Here is a 5,895-nt window from a genome sequence, read left to right as displayed (position 1 = left end):
AAAAAAAGAAGAACATTTTATTGAAATCATAACATTTTCTTAGTAATATAATATTAGTACCAGTCATAACTTCTAATCGGAAAGTCCGGTTAATTTAAGTGGAATTTACATATAGATAATCAACTTTATATTTTATCAAATAATTTAAGTGGATAAGGATTAATATAGCTTTCTAAAGATATAATAAATCTTCAAATCGATTGCGTAGCGATTGCCTTTAAACGAAACCAACAAACAAAACATCCTCTTAATAATATTAACAATTAAAAATTAAAGACTTTTTAACGGATTTTAAACGCGACTTATTCATTATATTATTAACCCGACGTTTCTAACCCTTTACAGCGAGCGTGGTCACGAGGAGACTGTAAAGAATATTGAATAAATCGCGTTTAAAATCCGTTTAAAAGTCTTTAATTTCTAAAAGTATAATACTCGCGTAAAATCAAACACAAGAAAATACTATAACATTAACAAGTTAAGATGAAAATGTCTTCATACAATAACCATCATATATATCTCAACAAAGCAACATTACCTCGAAACACAAATAAATTGCTATTGAAGCTTGTATTATGGTTTCTCATTGGTACAGTATTAAATGTATTTTCGTCATCTTAAAGGCTTTTCGATTTCCTCTTTAGGTGTAGCCAGTAATACCTTACAACTGTCAGCGGTCACGTAACCATTATTGTATTGTTTATTTAAGCATTGTTTCTTAATTATTGTTTACGTTTTGTAACACTTTAATAATCGTAGACATTTTCAGGGTTAGGTATATAAAAGGATGAGAATATATAGGAATGAAAAATATAAGCAACACTATTAATTAATTAACTACACAAAATATAAAATCCTAAAATTTCATGGACGTTTTTTACAGTGAAGTTAATTAAAATACAAATAATGTTTATAGTTCATAGTTCACTTTGAAGAGAGTGTTTGATTTGATTTTTTATATATTATTTTGTTGTTTTCTTTTTCTTTTAGGTCGCCAATGCAAATACACTATTTTGTTAAGCGTGGTACGTTGAAACAACTCTAAAGTAGTATGCCTGAATCATACAGTCAAAGGAAAAGTGGCGTAAAAAGGAGAGGCCTACGTCCATTCAACGAGGTTAAACTGAAGTGATGATTTCGAATAATCATAATACTTACCTATAAATGTGATTGTGTTATTTTAAAAGTATTGCAAGAGAGAATTTTAATATAAATTCATTGCGGAGTGAACGTAAAAGCCAAAAATGCATGTATTTAGCTGAAAGTTCATTGGGGTGCGTTAAAGAGATAAACTGCGGTTACATAAACTCGGGACTTCAGATATTTGCTCACCAGATATTACTCGCAGCGCTGAAATTTTAGTAATAACCGAAGCTACAACAAAGTTTCAGAGTTTTAAGGCGTATATGAAGGAAAATCCTGTTTTGGACGTACATAATGGTATTTGTAGCAGTGAACTTGGTTTAGGCTAGGATCAAGCCTTTGACGTAAAATTGGAGTAGACAGAAGTTTGAAAAGATGATTTTGAAGCGTAGTTCTTTGTAATTTTGAAACGGGAATACTCCAGTTGGCTCACTCACACATCTCACACAACTCCACCAATCAAAACGGATTATTTTCCGTTATACCTATACTACTGTGTCCATCGATAAGAAGTATATTACGGTCACTGACATGATTCATATAATTCTTTATACATATCTTATAAAAACGCTGAAATAAAAAATTATAAGAAATAAAAGTAAAAACGTAGAGAAGACAAAATTACATGCAAATTCTATTCAATTTAGCTTAATACAAAGTTACTATTATATTGTATGAACAACATTAGACTTTCAACATTCATCCATTGTTTTCCAAGAAATGCTATATACGGGTCTCATGTCATAGAAAAATTGTTGGTTGCTGGATTCTTTACGCTTTACAATAAATTTAGACCGCAATGTTTCCGCTCGGGAATACGATAGTAGAATGGATGGTACGAATAAATCTTTATTTACAACGTGTCATTGGGTGCAAATTGATCGGGAGACGTTGGAGGCTGAAAAATACTGCTATAAAATATGTTTCCCGAATGAAAGTAGAGGGAGATTGAACATTTTAATTTATTATGTATACTTTATACATGTGATATTATGAGTTCAAAAAAAGGGAAGAAACCTAATTGGAGATTTACAGTTCGTTAAAGCAAATGCTATCGTATAATTAAGTTAAAACATTGTTTTGAAAAAACAAGCAATTCGTAAAATATTTAAGCAATTGTGTTAAATCCATTGAAAATATTTGAATATTGATTTTATATAAATTTGTTATCCGTAAATATATATGACATTCATATTAAAGACTATTGGACTATACCGTTGCACTATACCGATCATATAAGAAATTTTGTTTAATATAAGTTAAGTCTGTTTGTAGAGGACTTGGAATACGAGATTTGAAATATTTCTTATTCGTTGTGAGTAGCTAAATATTTTACTTCTAAACGCATAAATTGTTTCTTTGGACCTTACATTTGAATATTATATATTTCTATAAATCAAATCATAAAATGATTATAAACAAAGTAGCTATTTATTGATAATTTTAGATAATGATCTAGTGTAGAGTAATTATATTTTTTTAATTCCGTAAGTTTTATAAACAATCCAGTTAAAACGTAGTTAATTAGAGTTTCCAAAAGATCTTTTTTCTATATAAATAATGTAATCTTGAGATACTTAAAACTGTGCGTATTGTTTTAAAATGACGGAATTGAGAACAGATAATGGAGCGCAACGCTTCGACGATTTTTTGAATCACTACTCATATGACATCAGTTTGGCCATCTAGGAGATTGGAATACGTATCCCTTAGTCATCCAAAACTTGGAACAATAGTTCGCAATGCTCTAAATATGCCACTATTGTCTAGTCAGTGATATGACGCTTACCTTCTATAAGCAGCTACAGGGGTTTTTTTGCAAACTTTTTTGTGTTCATATAGTATAGTATAATAAGGATTCCAAGATACATATCAGATATGATTCTACGTGACTGCGAAAATATAGTACACAGTTTTGGTTTTAATATTATTTAATTGCACCGAGATTTTTTTACCTGGATTTAACCGTATCCAGTTTGTTTTCAGATGTGCAGCCAAAATGCCTTGTTGATATTACCGATTGATATTTTCGGTTTTGATACTTATACAGCAATTAATCCTTTTAATAATTGAGCTTTGTTAATATGTAAATTTTAAAATAAACCATTTTGAGATATGATTAAATTTTTTCTATTCTTTCATTTTTCATTTATAAATCATTTCAATTCTATAAAACTAAAAATTAAATAAACCATTTTTTTAAAACGTACATAGTATATTGCCTGGTACTTCATGTAATTGTAGTTTACTCTATGAGTAAGATGAGGTAGCATACAGTATTATTTGTGTTACGAAACACATTCTTTAGAGAAATAGAGAAATAAACACATTTTAGAGAGATAATAAATTTGCGTATTAAATTTTTGCACATTATCGACCGAACCAAAAGCTTGCTTCATCTAGGTCTCAGCTAGGAAATAATATTATTTACCATCCATTTCTAAATACAAAACTTTTTATTCAACTTTATTTATTGGTACAAAATTTATTTAATAAATCCTTAAATTTTTAAATTTTATAATTTAATGGCTCGGTGTTCTCGAATGTGTATTGTTCTCGAAAATGTTTATTCCTAATGAACAAACTTTAATTAGCAATGAAACTTCAAACACCAAACAAAATTAATTATCAATTTAGTGTCTGAGTATAATTAACTTAAACAGGTTCATGTCGTCCAATAAATAATGTTTGCTGTAATTCGAGTAAATTTCATAACTGAAATTAGTTTTTTCGTGTGTATTAAATTTTTTTCTTAAAAGCTTAGGTATTTTTCCATTGCAGGGTAATATTGGAATTGTTGGATTTTTGTTAATTAAATTTTCGTCTTGTTTGGATTTGCATATTATGTATACCTTGGAAATTTATAATAAAATAAATAAACAACATATATAATAAATTTATTATGTGGCCGTGTCGCATTAGGTATATACGATTATTAACATTAAGCAAATGAAGAAGAATTATGTAAAAAAACCAATTATAATCCAGTTGGTATTACCTAAGAATCAATTAAATTGTATCTAAACTATTTATTGTGAACAAAACTATACAGAAAAAAAGTAGAAAGAACAAAAACAATCTGAAATAGTAAAGCCGGAATATGCGGTCTGATAAGACTTAAGCAGTTCTTGATCCAAACAACCTGGTGGACAAAGAAACACAGTGTTGATTATGTAATAAAAACTCGACAGGAGATGCTTTAAAAGTAAACGTATCGGAAATAAAATGCATATATACATACAGATAACACACACTCTTTAACTCACTGACTCTCTAAAAGTAGATAATTTTAATCACCCAATTAAATAGACAAATGTTGCTGATGTTGCTGTTGCTAATATGTCTGCGATATATGAATATTTGGACATTTAAAAATAAAAAAGAAAAAAACACAATAAACAAGCGAACCTAGGTTTATCTACCGAAACACAAATGATTTAAAAATACACATTGATTACACATTATCGTATAGCATAACGATTTCTTATTAAACACAGTCTTTCTGGGAAAACACCTAATAGATGAGATAAGGCTATCTTATCTGTGGCTATCGATTTTTCTGATAACGGTATGATACTTAAAAGCTAATATTACTGTGTTAAAATATGTTTACTCTTTAAATTTTTTAAATATTGTATATTTCTCTGTAGATTGATACGGTATCTCAATTTTCAATTCTAATTGAAGTGTTATTTGTGTTATGATTCTTATCGGTATTTTATCTTTCGTGCATATATCACGTAGGCATAGTATTTGAAACTATTTGTCAGATGATAACATAATTTGTTGGTTGGATATAAAAACATATGGACAATAACAATTTTGTAATATGTCTGCATCATATTGGTGTTAAGAAGTTAGCGACATGTAGTACACTTCTATGGGTATACCTAAATACATGTTTTTTATGATTTTAGCTGTCAACTCAAAGATATATACCGCCGAACTCATACCGCGAAGTTAATTTCCTCTTTCGAAATTCAAGCTGTCTTAACAAACGGAACTTGAGCTCTCAAATTCAGTATCAACAGACTGTGCTATCTCTAATTTACAGAGATTAAGCCGGGTCGAACAAACATCAAGTTTTAATAAATTTCTCCTAAAACTTTCGCATCAAACGCCTTAATTAAGATAACGGCCTTGAAATGGGTAGGGGGCCCAAGTTCCCACTGTTGGTCTAAGACAAGTTGGACAGTGAAGAAACTAGTCAAACAAAATGTGGAAACGGCTGCCAAACGTGCTGGTTTGCTAAATTAAATGCTGGGTCACGTCCAGAGGCGCTTCACAATCAAAGCTCTAAGTTCAAGCACATAAACGTGCTTTATGAGTTTATACGGGTGCATTAAATTTTAATATTTGCTTTGGTTAAACGTCTCCTATAAGTAATTGCAGTCCTGACATGAGCTAAAAACGTGTTTTATATTGCCTTAAAGTATAGACTGCATTAGAAAAGAAATCAAATGTTGCAGCATGTATGCTAGTTTGATAGGGTGTTGGATATATAATGCTAAAAATTAATTACGCAATACATTTTTACTAAATCGCGTATTCTTATTTCTGAGAGATGTAGGTACTTATGTGTGCGTGCGGCCCCGTTTACCGACAGAGCCGGCCGAGGTCTAGGATTCGTTGATTGCATAAATTTGTATCATTTTGGCTTTTATAGTCCGTAAACTACAGTGATGAAGCGAAATGGGAACAAACGATAATTATCTATCAAACACAAATATGACGTCAATCGTTTGAAAACCC

The sequence above is a fragment of the Zerene cesonia genome, chromosome 3, assembly GCF_012273895.1.
Source record: "Zerene cesonia ecotype Mississippi chromosome 3, Zerene_cesonia_1.1, whole genome shotgun sequence".
NCBI lineage: Eukaryota > Metazoa > Arthropoda > Insecta > Lepidoptera > Pieridae > Zerene > Zerene cesonia.
This window is presented reverse-complemented; position numbering follows the sequence as displayed.